General features: G+C 40.1%; 1 long non-coding RNA gene across 1 annotated transcript in view; it reads right to left on the bottom strand.

Moving 5' to 3' along the window:
• LOC122549603 (uncharacterized) overlaps window positions 1–16,995 on the bottom strand; it is a 113,720-nt gene that overhangs the window by 56,361 nt on the left and 40,364 nt on the right. The window contains exons 2-3 of the long non-coding RNA XR_015756814.1: window positions 2,221–2,349; window positions 996–1,071 (exon numbers count right to left, since the gene is read on the bottom strand). This is a non-coding gene — a long non-coding RNA (uncharacterized LOC122549603). The remainder of the gene's footprint in view (window positions 1–995; window positions 1,072–2,220; window positions 2,350–16,995) is intronic.

Raw genomic sequence — 16,995 nt, 5'->3', positions numbered from 1 at the left:
AGGATAGTCACCTTTTCCTGGTTTCACTGGATGAATCCTTGACTAAATGATTCCCAATTCATTAACAGTTTTAGTGACTTAATCTCACTGCCTGTAGCCTTAATAAATGATGTTTACTTTATTCACGATTTTACTAAATGGCTTTCACTATTCATTACTTTAAGAGATGAATCCGGCTTCCTTTAATTTCTTTTTCTGGATGTTTCCAGCTTACAGTGGCTCAAAAAATGATCCCCATTTCTTTCACAGTTCTTTTCCTAAATTATTTTCTCACTTTTCACCATTTAAATAAATGCTTTCCACCTTTAGCACAGTTTTGATGGAGCCCTTAAAAAAGTATTCAAAGTTTTACTTTAGTTACACCAGAGCTGCTTAGATTTCTAATTTGTCCTCGGGCATTAAAGTGGGTCAATGGTTAGCACTGTTGCCTCGCAGAGTCAGGGACCCAGGTTCAATGCCAACCTCAGGTGTCTGCCTGTGTGGAGTTTGTACATTCCCCCCACCACCCTGTATCTGTGTGGGTTTCCTGTGAGTGCTCCAGTTTCCTCCACCAGTCCAAAGATGAAGTCAGAAGTCACATGACACCAAGTTATAGTGCAACAGTTATTTGAAATCACAAGCTTCCAAAAGCATGGTGTGATATGACTTCTGACTTTGTCCATCCCAGTTCAACACTGGCACCATCATGGCGGCCAAAGGTGTGCATGTTAGGTGGATTGACCATGAGAAAATGCTGGGTTACAGGGATAGAATAGGGGGCTAGATACTTTTTAGAAAGGACTCAATGGGCTGAATGGACTGCTTCCACACCGTAGAGATTCAATGTTGTCACCTTAATACAGTTTCCATAAACTCCCCAGCTCTGCAGCCATGATTTAAATTGTTTTTTGTGGCCCTTAATCTCCTGGCTGTTGGAAACATTATGCAACCACCCTCTTTACATCACCCCTGCCCAAAATAACAGTGAGACTTGATCTGAGGCCGTGGGTACTTACCTTCCTTCTTGTTTTTCCAGCCTGTAAAATTGTGCCATATCGAAAGTTTCCCTTGCCTACCCGGGACTTCCAGTGCCTGTGTGAGAAGAGGAACACCACTTACTGGTCTAACTGGAAGAGGAACTCATATTGAACAAGAAGTGGTTCATTGTATATTAATAAAGAATTACAGGTTACATGGGTACGATAGACATTAGTGGGTCCAGACACTCTGATTGGGGTTGGAAAGCCTATTTCCAACACTGATCAGACAAAAAAAATGTACATGGAAAATTTTAGATGACTTCCACGCTGGAAATTTCTGAACCGCAATGTCCTGTTGCGAAACAGAGGAAACCAATCCAGGAATTCTTGAAGCCAGCAGGGAAGAAGATTAGTATCGAAAACACAGCCGCTTTTGCAGTACTGAGTACATCGTGTTCTGTGATTTAAATGTCCAGCCACATGGATTGCTTATGTGAAAGGGTAAGTATTTAAAGTGACTGTGGGGCTAGGGTAGCAGGAAGGCAGGTAGGGTGTTAAAGTGTCAAGCTGGTGTAGGGAGGAGGGTACCAGGTTGTTGAGGAGGTGGAGTAGCAGACAAGTGGGTGAGTGTTTAGGGTATGTCAACAGGTCTGGTCTGGGGAGGGAATCCAGTTGGCTCCTGAAGGTGGTAATGTCAGATCAGATGCCAGGATGTGGGAGGCGTTAAGTTAGTTGCTATTACGCAGATGAGTTATGTCAGGTTGTGTCATGGAGGTGTCTGCCTGGATTTCAGGGGAGGACTGGGGAGCCAAGGCGGGTGCTGGTTCCTGTCAGAGTTGGGAGGGGGGTTGGCTTCAATTAATGGGGGTGGGGTGCACAGTGGATGTCAGGTCTGGGAAGGGGGGTTCAGATCAGAACTCATGGTAAATGGTGGGGTCAGATCTCAGGAAGCAGGCCACCTAATTGGAGGGGTGGGGCCCTTCAGGTTGAGCGTCTTCAGTCCTGAAGAAGGGTTACACCCGAAACATCGACTTCTCCACCTCCTGATGCTGCCTGGCTTGCTGTGTTCTTCCAGCCTCCCGCCTGTCTACTTCAGGCTGAGGGGGCAGGGATCAGGAGTGTGTCATTGGGTAAGAGGAGGAGGTGACTCAGTGCTGAGCCAGTATATAGTTACCCAGTCGTTAGAATAGTATTTAGTCCTCTAACATTATCTGAGTAATTACTAAGCTTACATTCATCAGAAGCTTTGAAATTCACCTACCTTAAGGGATTTTTTGAGGTTTCTAGGTGTAGGTGAATTGCCCAACAGAATAATCAGTTTTCCTCAGGGTCAGCTGTGTCAGGAATTCAATGTGGTCCCAATACAGATCTTCAATCTCTGTTGGTTGAACTGAAATAAATAATGATTTGACTATCTGGGCCATTGTTATAGACAATATATGGAGGACATGGCAGCACTCTGTCCAAAAACCCTGCAGCCTATTAGTATCCTCCTCATAACACACACTGCCACCCAGCTTAGTGTCATCTGCAAATTTGGAGATACAGCATTCAATTCCTTTGCCTAAATAGTTAATAGATATTGTGAAGAGCTGGGGTCCCAGCACTGAACCCTGCAGCACCCACTAATCACTGATCACATTCTGAAAAGGATCCATTTATTCCAACTCTGCGTCCTGTCAGCCAACCAGTTCTGCATGTCAATATATTACTTTTGATACCATGAGCTTTAATTTTCCTGACTAATGTTTTGTGTGGAACCTTGCCAAAAGTATTTTGAAAGTCCAGACACACAGCATTACTGATTCACCCTTGTCTACTCTCCTGGTCACATCCTGAAAACAATTTCTAGCTAGCTAGTTTCTCCTACTCTAATTTCTTCCTCCTGATTGATGGCATGGTGGCTCAATGGTTATCGCTGCTGCCTCACAGTGCCAGGAACTTGGGTTTAATGCCACCCTCTGGTGAGTGCATGGGGTTCCCCTGAATGCTCCAGTTTCCTCCCACAATCCAACAATCCCACAACCCTATAACCTGATGAAGGAGTGTCGCTCCGAAAGCTAGTGTGCTTCCAATTAAACCTGTTGGACTATAACCTGGTGTTGTGTGATTTTTAACCTCACAATATTCAACATCCAATTCTCGTCATCCTGCAGCCATGACTCTGTACTGCCGATGATTGTGTTTGCTCACTTCAACAATTCAGAACTGAAGAACAGTCACACCGGGATCAAAACATTAACTGTTCCTCTCTCCACAGATGCTGCCTGACCTACTGAGTTTATCTGTGTTTGTTTCAAATTTCCAGCATCTGCAGTGTTTTACCTTTATTTTCAATGAATGCTATCAATTTATTGACTTTGCCATGAATGCATGTGAAGGTACAGGTATAACCTTTGCAACATTTAGTATTACATTTTGCTGCACTCATGTGTTTTGCCTCTCTGTCTCTTCCTGCTATTCTCAGACCTTCATTTCCCATAAAACTATTTTCCTTTATGACTCTATGACAATGACTCTCTCGCTTACCTTGTCTATACTTTCTGACATATCACATCTTTTCACATTTGATCCCTTGCCTCAAAGTTTATTTTAAAAGCTTCTCTATTTTTCAAGTTATGCAGTTCATAAGAACACTGGTCCCAGCACAGGACAAGTGTAGACTGTCCTGACTCTACAGATCCCACTTTCCTCAGAACTATTGTCAGTGGCCCATGAATTGGATTTCACTGCGCCCACACCAGTCTTTAAGCATTTGTCTCTCCAATTATATGTACTCTGTCAATTTGCACGTAGTTCAGGTAGTAATCAGAGTTTATAAGCTTTGAGGGTGACTAGCTTCTCATATTCTCTATAGACAAACTCTTTCTTCCTTCTACCTATGTTTCTCTCTAGACCTGAGCACATGTCCTGAACCCTGGCACTGGGCAAACAACATGGACCCCTGCACTTTGCTGCAGAACACAGTGTTAATCCTCCTCTCTTTGCTATCCTTAACAGTCACTGTTTACCTTGTTTCACCTCCTGCCTCCACTTGAATGGCATTCCCATTTGATCCAAGGTACCATGGTCAGTTTTCTCATCCACCCTGCAGTCCTCACTCTCAACCAGACAGATTGAAAGAACCTCCAAGATTAGAGTGGTTTTGGAAATGCACAGCAGGTCAGGCAGCATCCCAGAAGCAGGAAAATCAACATTTCAGGCAGAAACTCTTCATCATTCCTGATGAAGGGCTCCTGCGTGAAACGTCGATTTTCCTGTTCCTCAGATGCTGCCTGACCTGCTGTGCTTTTCCTGCACCACTCTAATCTTGACTCTAATCTCCAGCATCTGCAGTCCTCACTTTCGCCCTGAAAGAATCTCCAATCCATGGACTGTTTCAAAAGTTAATCCTCTGCCTCTATGTCTACTTACCCACCTAGCTCACAGTTACATTCTCTCATCACAAACCACTGACCAAACCAGAAGACCCTATTATTCTAAGTGGTGTGACTGCCTCCTGGTGCAAAGCATCCAGGGTAAATTTTCCTCTTCCTGGTGCATTGTTACAGCGTCCACCTTCAGCCTCCAGCTCAGTGACTTTGAGCAAAAGGTCTTTGAGCACCTGAAATGTGAATAGCTGGTATCAATATGAGTGGGTGCCATTTTGAAATGTGATAAAAGAATATTAAATGAATGCAGCTCAGCTTATTGATTGAATTACCTCTACAGAAAGTGTTTAACCACAATCTATGCAATTTAATACCATCAAATTCATTGTTATCAGATTCCAATGCAACGAATTCATCAATTACTTTCTGAGTCTCTCTGACTATGGCATTGTCGTAGTCATATGTGGCACTTTTGGTTTCAGAACCATCCCTTCACAACAGATAATCTTTTTCTCCACCCACTGAGCTGAACGTTCAGCATTTTTTTTTGAATGGCATTTTGCACACCATTAGCATCCCATGAGTTGATATGGAAACTAGTCACCTATCCCATTTGGTGCCCACAGGATCCTTGAATGGCTTGTTGAAACATCTAAGGGTGAACCCTTGGTGTAACTGGATTGTGAGCATTATTCCTTTGCACTTCATGAACTCATTTCTTCAATGGGAAATTACAGCTACATTCTTTAGATTTATTTTCATTCATTCATGGGATATTGGAGTCAATGACTAGGCCAGCATTTATTACCAATCTCTAATTTCCCAGAAGGCTGTTAAAGACCAGTCGCATTGCTGAGGGTCTGGAATCACATGTAGGCCAGACCAGGTAAGGATGGCAGATTCCTTCCCTGAACCAATCAGCAATGGATTCAGGATCATTATCAGACTCTTGATTCCAGATTTTTATTGGATTCAAATTCCACTATCTGCCATGGCAAGATTCACACCCAGGTCCATGGAACATAACCTGGGTTTCTGGATGAACAGTCCAATGATAATACAAATAGACCGTCACTTCACCACAGGCAATCAAGACATCATTCCACATATTACCAATCCATGGCTTCACTCTATCCTCATCAATCCAACTATTGTCATGGACGTGCACAAAAACACCTGCAGGAAACATGTTGTAGTTATATATTTGAAAATCACCAAAGCTACTATTTTTCTTTTCTGTTGTCAATGCAAGCTTCTTGTTTCCTATCATTCCCAATAGAATTGGTTTTTATCCTGATCACTCCACATTCTACCTGCTGGACTTATTGAAATTCATGAGCATTTCATCCGTGCTGCTGAATTATCGTAGTTGGTACTCCTGTTTGTGCCGCTGTCTGATGATGAATGGCTGGAACCTGGTAATTTTGGCGTTAAGGTCCTTTGGTAGTCTCTGAGCAATCTTGGTCTTCTGTCTCAACACTAGGCTTCTTTGTTCCATAAAGCAGCTGTACCAACTCGCTGTTGGTCTGAAATTCTTGCTGGCTTTAGTGATTGATTTAAATCACTTAAATGTGTATATATGCACTGTATTTCTGGTGATGATGTAACCATTCCAATGATTTTTTTGTGGACACATGCCAGTATGTGTTCTCAAGATCAGGTCAGTGTTTGGTTTCTGTTCTTGTGATATGCTTGGTCTTGAATATCTTCTTCAGAACTGTTATTCTTCCATTCTTGTAGCAGTTTTTTGACTAACGACAAATTCACTCACTGTAACCCTTTACTTTTAATTCATTCTTGGAATGTGGGCATTATTGGCTAGGCCAGTATGTACCAGCCATCTCTAATTGCCCAGAGGGCTGTTAAGAGTCAACAACATTGCTATGAGTATGGAGCCACATGCCGGTTAGATCAGGCAAGGATGGCAGTTTCCTTCCCTACAAGACATTATAGTTTTTCCAAAGATTGGCAATGGATTGATGGTCATCATCAGACTCTTGATTCCAGATTTGTATTGAATGCAAATTCCACCATCTGTCATGGCAGGATTCTAACCTGGGTCCATGGAACATTACCTGCATCTCTGGATTAACAGTCCAGTGATAATTTAAAAACAAGGACTGCAGATGTTGGAAACCAAAGTCTAGATTAGAGTGGTGCTGGAAAAGCACAGCAGGTCAGGCAGCATCCGAGGAGCAGGAAAATTGACGTTACGGGCAAAAGCCCTTCATCAGAAATAGAGCTCTGTTCCTGATGAAGAGCTTTTGCCCGTAACGTCGATTTTCCTCTCGGATGCTGCCTGACCTGCTTTGCTTTTCCAGCACCACTCTAATCTAGAGTCCAGTGATAATACCACGAGGTCATTACCTCCCCCTGTTATTATTTGATGAGTCAGTAATGTTATTTTTTCTTAGCTTCAAAGCTGCTTCGTACTTCATTCTTTTTGCTGGAGGATCAATTTCTGTCCTTCTCTCATGATATTGTGCATGGTATGCTTTGTATGGGCATGTCTTCAAGTTCAGTGCACCTTATTGGCAACACAGCTCATTTATACACTGGATCAACTTATACTCTTTGATCTATGGCATCTCCTTTCATGGCAGGAATGTTCAATATTTGTAAGTTTTCTTCGTGTGGCTCCTCCTAAGGTTGTGGATTCAAGCTCCATCCCAGAGCATGAGTATTCCATACATGCTGACATTCCACTGCAGTACTGAGGCAGTGCTGCATTGTTGAGGTACGGCCTTGCAAATGAGATGTTAAACCAAAGTCACCTTCTTCTTGGTCAACAGTGCATAAAATAAATCTCAGAGCTGTGTTGAAAAAAGAACAGAGTTGTTCTTGTAGTGCCCTGACCAAAATACATCCTTCAACCAACACAACCAAAAGAATATTTTTAATAATGGATCTCATTCAATAGTTGTGGCTTTGTTTTGTGTGTGAATTGGCTGCTTCATTTGTGTACAAACCCTAGGAGTACACTTTGAAAGTGATCTCTTGATCTTGAAGTACACAGGCTCACCCAAGACAATAATAAATGCTAATTTATTATTTTATGTTACTTTATTATTTTGTTATTTTCTTTAGAGAATAAATATACAAAGAAATACAATCTCTGAATTTGGCAGACATTGAAGACTTTAATTTAAACAGTGATTTAACCAATGTTGTAACCTTTTCGATGTTTTCTTAAATAAATATGAAATGTTTGGACAAATGCATGATTACAAAAATGACACTATTTAACAAGAGAGGGCTATGTTTTGGCTGAAAACGCATTTAAAAGAGGAATAATGCTGGGGACGATAAGTAAGTATATACTTAACTTTGGATAGAATTGAAAAGTTTTAAAAACAATTGACAAAGACGTCACCTTTTCAGGTCTGCTCCATGGAGTTCTGTATTCATTAGTGTGTCATTGTTCATGAAGGTTGGACAGGGTGAGATGGCATAAGCTGATAACTTATGCATAGTATTTAAATTAAGTTTTAAAAGGCAGAAAGACATGGGTAATCTCATTAAAACTATTCATTTAATAAATGCAAAATTAATTAGTTTTCCTGATATTTGGTGGCTATTCAATATACAGCACCACCTCACACATCAGATATGTAAATGGAAAGTAGTTGAACTATGACCTTGCACTATCCATGCCATAATACAGGAGCAGTATGGAAAATTGAGACATTTCCCATGTAGCCCATAAATGATTCTGAAGTGCTCTACTTTCTGTGAGACTTCAAAAGAATGCTATGTACTTTCATGAGAATTAGTCAGCCCTGACCAGTTAAATTGTCTTCACATAAGAACGTGGGCAGAGATCCTGCCTTGAGCTCAGTACTATGTTTAACCTTTCTGCTTCAATAAAATAGATTCAAAGTTGTTGGTTTTCATCATGGCAAATCAGTAAAATGAATTAAGCATATATATCAATAAATCAGTATACCAAAAGATGTAGTTTATGAAATGGTGTTTATAAATTAGACAATTAACTACATCTTTTAGTATACTGTCACACATGTGCAGTTTAAAAGATTACTCATTAGAAACTCTTAAAAGTCACACCTTCCAAACTAATCAAAGAAAACAAATAATACTGGAATAGCTTGGCCTTACTAATTAATCTTGTACAACTTTATATCCTGTAAAAATCCGTGTCATCAAGTTTGTAAAGTTTGATGGGAAGCAGTGAGAGTGTTTCAGTTTTTCAAGTTTTCCCTAATCATTAAATGCCAGTAACCAGCATATTCTAATGCAGGTTAGGGAAATGTGAGCCCATGCTTCAATCCCCTGGGTCAAGGGATTACATAAATTCCATCTCATTACTTTTCTGTAAACATTATGCTAGCTCCACAAGAAAGGGCATTGACGTTTTCGGACACAAATGCGGATTGTCTTAAAATACATTGAAAACCACTGCAATGACATGAATAAGATTAGGGTATAATTTACCTGATGCACTGGGCATGTAAGATGGAAATTCAATGTCTTTGTTATATTGCTGGCGAATTCAGTGGAATAAAACCATTAAGTCATGCTGATTGTATTTGCTCTTTTGCTGAGCAGTTTGGGAGTACAGCAAGGTAGTACAATTATATTGCCAATTTTGCATTGATATTAAGTTGTTTCAGGTGCTTGATTGTATGAAAATGGTGGTGGAACTTGGGAGTCAAGCCAGCATGCTGCCACGAAAAATTGTGAGACCACTTCTAACAGTTGTCTTCATACTTGTAGTGGGCTTTTTCATAGCCATCTGGTTATGCCAGACTTTATTTTAAATATACTCAAGTAGAACCTCTTGGGAACCTCCGTTCATTTTAATGTCCAGAAAATGTAGATCCTCTAGTAATGTTGAAAAGTAGCCAACTGGGAGAAGTGGTCTATATGTCTCATATGCTATTTGTACAAAATCAACATTCAACACTGTCAACTGACCATTTCCCTCTCTCAGATCAACATCTACAGTATATTATTTTTGTAATTGATTCTGAGTAAATTTGGCAATATTAAAAGCATTGCAGGCAAATAAAAAGCGGAAAGAATTCATGTTTTCACAAAAAGAGCAGTCATTAACTGGAAATAGGTGAAACCTGACAAGGCTTCTATATATGTCAAAATTGTGGTTTTGCAGAATAGAAGAAGGTCACTCAACTCACCAAACCTGTATCATGGCCAGTATGCTGCAATTGATAACAATGAGGTTATCAGCACTCACAGTCGTTCTGGAGTAAGTCAGATAGCAAGTTTCTGCATCCACTCCTCTGCAGTTACACATGGAAATTCAGAAACATTTGCCCAACAAACCCGACTGCTCCAGAAGTTCTACAATACCAATATCTGAGTGAGAGATTCAGCATTGAAACACACTATAGAGGTGAATTTGATAATGTCGTAAGTCTTAATTACTTCAAAACAACCTCTCTGACCCAGAAAATCTGTATTTACAAGATTTTAATCTATATTTACAAGAATAAAATGTTATTTACAAGATTTTAATTAGAAATTTTTAAATCTGTAATTTGTTTTTACTTGTTTTATTACTGTCCCTTTTTCACAGTCCAATCATTCTTTCATACTTCATTTTATTTTGCTTTGTACATTTGTATTGAATTAAATGTTCAAGTTTATGCATGATAGTTTGAATTCTGCATGAAGGATTTTTCAATCAGATTAGTTGAAAAGGCACACTGTTTTGTTGTGCTCACTCAGATCCCAGATTCCTATAGATGTTACCACACTAGTTTGACCATTTGATACAGTTACAATGCATTGCAAAAGCCTATAGAAATTCTGTGGCTGAGTAAGCATAACAGCATTCCCCAGTTATTGACTACAAAATGGGTGTCATTTTAAAGGAGAGAAACAGATCATACCTATCTCTTTCCAATGCACTTATCCTAATGCCCCCTCAGAAACCCCAATAACCTTGCAATCACAATCTTCGAGAAGAGGCAGTAAAAAAGAATAGAAATAAACCTTATATTAATTATACACAGCAAACTGTGGGGAACTCCTCTCTGACTCTGAAAAACATTTAGAAAAATTCCCCAAGGCACTAAACCCTGATATCTCCAGCTAACACCTATACTTCCAGATGGTACTCATACACAGGGTCTTTGTTTGACCGGTTTGGAAGACCTGTAGGAAAACTTCATTCTCTACATATTATGGAAAGTTAGACCAGAGGTTAGCAACTGGTGAACAAAATCTCAGCATCTAATTAGATGAATTTTCTGCCCGCACAGATAGAACATAATTATGTTATTATTTTAAAGACATTAATCACATCTCCTTGATATTTACATTTTCCCAGAGTTTTTTTTTTCAAATTGTTAAGTTTTCCTGATAACAATGCAATTAATGAAATGCTTTCCAAAGCTCAATATTCCCCCAACATTTAAAGTTGATATTCCAGTAGATCCAGACCAAGTCTTTATATATTCTTCATCAAACTTATAGAGTCAAAGAATCATAGAGGTCTACAAGCGAGGAAACAGGCCCTCTGCACCAACTTGTGCATGCTGCCCAGCTTTCACAATTGCAGTCCCATCTGCCTGTGTTTGGTCCATATCACTCCATACCTATCCCATCCTGTCCAAATGCTTCTCAAATGATGAAATTGTATTCACTTCCACTATCACCTCTGGCAGTCTGCTCCAGACACTCAACACCCTCTGTGTGAAAACATTGCTCCTCTGGATCCTTTTGTATCTCTCCCCTCTCACCTAAATTGCACTGCTAATTGTGGTTATTTTATTGACCTGGCTATATATTCCTATTATTCAATTCACTTTTATAAGCAGCTTTGTAACGCTGATTCACTTATCAACAATGAGTTCTGACCATTCTCCCACTAGCGGGCCATCACAGAGTCCTGCAAACTGCTAAGATTATGTTTAAAGGCAGGTCCAGAATAGCTCCTAGCCAGTGGTGTCAAGCTGCATTAGTTACATTGTAAGAAAACTGCTACAATCAGGGGAGAAGGTTCCATAAGTGTCCCATTCCTCAATGATGATTGAGCTTAGCATGCCCTGGCCTTCTCCTGAAGTCCCCAGCTTCATCGATGCCAATCTTCAGCCAATTTGATTCATTCCACATGGTACCAAGAAATGGCTGGAGTTACAGGTAATTCAAAGGCCATTGGCCCTGACAACATTCTGGCAATAGTATTGAAGATTTATGTTCCATAATGAGCTGCATCATGGCCAAGATGCTGGTATCTGCCTGAAAATTGGCCAGGGATGATCTGCCGGCCCAAAATTAGGAACATTCAATCCAACTAATTACTGCCCTATCAGTCTACTTCCTGTCATGAGAAAAGTGATGGAAGGTGTCACTAACAGTGCTGTTGAGCAGCACTTGCTTAGCAATAACTTGCTCATGAATGCACAGTTTGATATACCCCAGAGCCACTCAGCTCTTGACCACTTTATAGTCTTGGTGAGAACTTGGACCATAGAGCTAATTTCCAGTGATGAGATAAGAGTGACTTCCCTTCACACCAATGCAGCATTTGACTGAGGGTAGGATAGAGGAGAGTTGAGTAGAGGAGACTGACAGAAGACAATTACAACAAAGGGGGAAATCTTCCACTGATTCAGATCAGAGCTAATGTAAAGAAAGATGGTTGTGGTTCCTGGAGGTCAATCTGCACGGACCTGGGACAGCATTGCAGGAGTTCCTCAGAGGGTGTCCTTGACCCAACCATCTTCAGTTTGCTTCATCAACAACCTTCCCTCTTCATAGGGACAGAAGTGGGATGTTCAGCACCATTTGTGACTTCTCAAACATTGAGGCAGTCCATGCCCATATGCAGCAAGACCTGGGCAACATTCAGACTTAGGCTGTTAATTGGCAAATACCACTCGTGCCATGCAAATGTGAGGTAATGACTACCTCAAACAAGAGAGAATCTAACCATCTCCTCTTGACACTGAACGTCATTGCAATTTTTGAATCCCAATCTATAAACATCAATTGCCATTGATCAGAAACTGATTTGGACCAAGCAGAAAAATACTGCAGTGGCAACAGCAGATCAGAGACTAGGAATTCTGCCATGAGAAACTCACATCCTGTCTCCCAAAAGCTTGGCTACCATCTCCAAGTCAAAACTCAGGAGGATGATGAAATATTCGCCATCTGACAGGTTGAGTCTAGCTCCAACAATTCTCAAGAAGCTCACACATCCAAGATGAAGCAGTCTTCTTGACTAGCAGACCATCCAACACCTTCAACACTCATTCCCTCTTCCACCAGTGTACAGTGTTAACAGTGTGCAGCATCTACTAGTACAAGGGAGAGGTGTCATAGGGCCCTGGTGCTTTTCCTACCTCAGCATACATAGAGCAAATTCTCAGTGTACTTTGAGTCCTATGGAATAGAATATCGTAGCACTCATTTTATTCATTGATACATCCACACACTAACAACACCTTCTGTAATTAAGTTGACTACTGGTGTATTTGGACAGAAAAAGAATCAAAAGAATTCATCAACATCCTTAATTATCAACCATTTATTCAGCTTCAGCCACAGAAAGTTATTAATTTCCAAGATATCACAATAGCTAACTTGGAACAAGCCATATATGAGCAGCAAAGCTTTATTGTTCAAAATAACCAACAGACACTTCAGCACAAAAAAAATCCATCAAACTAAACACACCATCTGCAAACTGATGAGGTCACACCTAATGCATAACGATTGCATGTACACAACTTTATACATTGCACCTTGAATCTCAATCCCAGATTGACAGGATTTATTGCAACATCATCCACTACATTTTTCATATGTAATAATGCCTGAACTTATAGTTATGGACCAGACCAGACCCCCTCAAAATATATTAATAGCCTAGACCCAAATTTTTCCCACTTTAAAGGTAAGTATAAGGCGTTGCATTCCAGATGCAATTTGATTGACCAAACTACTTGACTTTAAACAAAGTATGTTTTATTTTTACACAGCAATTAAAATACAAATAAAATAAAAATAAAAATAAAATAATTGGTTTAACTAGCACATCCTTAGCAAGGGCAAATTCAGAAGAACCGATTGTCTCTCATGCAATTCTATCAGCAAGAAGAGAACCCCGGCTTTTAGCTGCAACACAGAGCTTCAAGACCTCATCCAGCTTCAAGACCCCAGCAACTGCTGAAAGCTAAAGCTAAAAATCCTGCTTCTGTGGGAGCTTGACCCCACCCATCCAAGCTGCTTTTATTGTTCCACTTTAAATAAAAACCTAAGGCCTCACAAGCTGTTTACTTTATTGGATTTGAGCAGACTGCTCATCACCTTTGTCTCAGCCTTTCTTCATTAGAAAGAAAGGACAAAATACAACTCTTAAAGCCATAATATCATTGCCTATGCAGCCGTAAGCTAGAGATTCCACATATATTTTCAAGGGATGCATTAACTTGGTGATTTTAAGTTCTCCTAGCTACTAGTTGGTTGAGCATTCCTTTGTTGCATGGTTTAAACTGCTCCCTCCTCTTTCTATCCTCCCCCTTTATTTCTCCCACCTTTTGCAGCTCCTCCTTTCCATTGCATCCCCATGTTGCAGCTGCATTTCCCTGCCCACTCCCATGTAAACTATTTCTTTCTCATCTACTCCTACAACATGTCTGCCACAACTCAACCATTTTAGCAGCAGGCAGCATTAAGTAGATCCAACACACAGCACCCCACTGGCCCTTCCCAAACTCATGGCCTCTACCACCTAGACGGAAATGTGCAGCAGATTCTTGGGGATGTCAAATCTGCAACTTCCCCTCCAAGCCACACACCATCGTGCATGGCTATTATATTACCATTCCTTCTTTTTGTTGGGTCAATGTTCTGGCACTCCATTTCTAACATCAGTATGGGTGTACTTATTCCCAGTACAAAAGCCAAGTCAACAGCACCTTCTAAAAAAACCATTAGTGATGAGTAATAAATGGCCCAATCATGATGGCCACACTTGAGGAATAAATGTAAAACGTAGTTATGTTATATCCTAATTGACTTCTTTATCTGAAGATGCCAACAGGTATTAATAAACAATTTTGATCCACTAGCTTAGTCCACACATACTCAAATTGTTTCTGTTCAAATTGACCCCATATTCTGTGTAAAATGTAATTGCCCATTTACAAACCACAGATAACCTCTCTGTTTTGCTCCATTCTATATCTTTTGAATCACAGTGTTTTCTCCCCACATAATCCATGTAAGACGTCCTATCATTAATTTCACTCCCAGTCGCTCACACAATAATTATTTTCTGAACGCTGATTTCCTTTTGTAGATTTTTCTTCAAAGCTGGCTTGTGCGGATAATTCCATGTTATAATTGTTTCCTGGAGAACTTGTGAAGTTCCCATAACCTCCCTTTTAATTCTAGTTGTACTTATCTTGCTGACTAATGGAAACAAATGACCACTGGTTAGCTTATCATAATAATTCATCATCAATTCTTATGTTCTTAAATTTCTCAGCCTGAAATGCACATTTTAAAGTATCAGTGGCAAAAGTACAGGCAGCCATACTATACCTTTCTCGCTGTTTTATCTCCATGAATGAGGTTTCCAATTATTGCAGCTTACCTCAGATCGTGTACAAATTCAGTATCACCACCTTCCCCTTGAATTCTATACTTCAAAGTAGAATGTCATTTTATTTTACTCAATTTTTATGTTTTTAATAAGTACAAAAGTTTTTCTTGACTCTTTTGCACATCACTTCAGTGTAGCTGGGTACAAATTCTGGAACCCCCTCCCTAACTACAGAACATAGACAGCAGGGGGTCAAGAAGGCACATTGAGTGTAAGAGTTGGGATGTCGTGTTGCAGCTGTGCAGGACATTAGCTGGGAATACTGCATTCAATTCTGGTCTCCCCATTATAGGAAAGATGTTGTTAAGCTGGAAAGGATGCAGGAGAGATTTACAAAGATGTTGCCGGGCTTAGAGGGTTTGAGCTACAGGGACAGACTGAATAGTGTGAGGATATTTTCCCTGAGCATCAGAGGCTGACCTTAACAAAGTTTACAAAATCATGAGAGGCATGGATGGGGGGATTAATAAATTTTTCTCAAGTTAAGGGATTCCAAAACTAGAGGGCATAGGTTTAAGGTGAGAGGGGAAAGATTTAAAAAGGACCTAATGGGCAACTTTTTCACGCAGAGGATGGTGCGTGTATGGAATGATCTGCCAGAGGAAGTGGTGGAGGCTGGTACAATTGCAACATTTAAAAGGCACCTGGGTGGGTATATCAATAGGAAGGGTTTAGAGGGATATGGGCCAAAAGCTGGCAAATGGGACGAAATTAATTTAGGGTATCTGGTCGGCATGGATGAGTTGGACTGAAGGGTCTGTTTTTGTGCTCTACAGTTCTCCGACTATGATTCTTAAATGCGACTTGGGAAGGCCAATAAATACTGCCCAGCCAGCGTCACCCACATCCCACAAGTGAATAAAAATGATTTACAAACGCTACCTGCTTCAGTCCCCTATAGACCTGGGCTAAAGTCACTCTTTCTTCTCTAAGTTAAAACCCCACTATTTAAGCAGTACCTCCTCTCCCTGTTTTTACTACCAGAACCTTCTGCTGTACTTCACAAGTTAGCAACTACAACTGCATTTGCCATCCTGTTAGCCCATATCGTTCTGAAAAGATTTCCGCCCGTTATACATTGTTAAACCATCAAATCGGGCAACATCAACAGATTTAATTCCATGTCTGTCTTCTCAGATACCGCACTGTTAACTCATGTCTCCGACTGCAAAACTCTTTTAATAGATAGAGAACAAGCTGGATTTAGGCCAAGGTAACATTCATTTTGACATTTTGGTATCGTCAAATTATTTTGAATAGATGTTTGGGAGGTTCTAATCTTTAATGATTATAAGGGCTGGTGTAGCTTTGTTAAAATAACTTCAGTGCATATGTCTTTCTATTCTGAAGCATTTCAATGCCTTAGAAAAAATTCTTTGGTTAATCTTTACCATTCTCGGAATTTGGCTGCAAGACAGAATTGGAAAAAAAACTCGTTTTAAAGGAAACAACGGACAAGGTAAATGAAAGCGTGGATTAAACGTGTTAAAAAATCAAAACTCGTTAAATTAACGGCCTTCACATTTGAAGTAGGGTGACATTGATGGAAATATTTAAGTTTATTTTTAATGCACATTTCTCAGCCCAGGTTAGGGGATAGTTTTTACTCACTGTCACACATTATCCTTTCCCTGCAGCTCATTGCAGTGCGGATGTACTCCTGAGCTTCCGTTTGAATCAAATGTTCGAATATTCCCAGACAAAATCTGAGCTGGTCAAGCGTCTCCGCCAAACTATTTGCAAGGAAACAAATTATCCCCTTAAATATAACGCAACGATTTGGTACCGGAAGGGCCATCGAAGCACTTAAAGAACGTTTATTTTACCTGGATCTAATTCTATAGAGATTGACAGTTGGCAAATGGGGAGATGGTTAGATAACTCGCCCAGTGGCTGAAAGGTAAGAATGTCACAGGTCACTGAAAATCCATTTTAATCAGATAGTATGGGCAGGATTGTAATCTTACAACACAGTCATTTCAAATCAAACCAACAGGATGTTTTTAAACATATATTTTGGTATAATGATTAAACATAATTTAAACCCCATATTCTCCTTACATTT

This window comes from Chiloscyllium plagiosum, unplaced genomic scaffold (genome assembly GCF_037043375.1).
Source record: "Chiloscyllium plagiosum isolate Xiang-an unplaced genomic scaffold, Cpla_swu_hap1 HiC_scaffold_4, whole genome shotgun sequence".
NCBI lineage: Eukaryota > Metazoa > Chordata > Chondrichthyes > Orectolobiformes > Hemiscylliidae > Chiloscyllium > Chiloscyllium plagiosum.
Note: the sequence above shows the minus strand (reverse complement) of the source record. Positions and strands in the feature narration are given on the sequence as shown.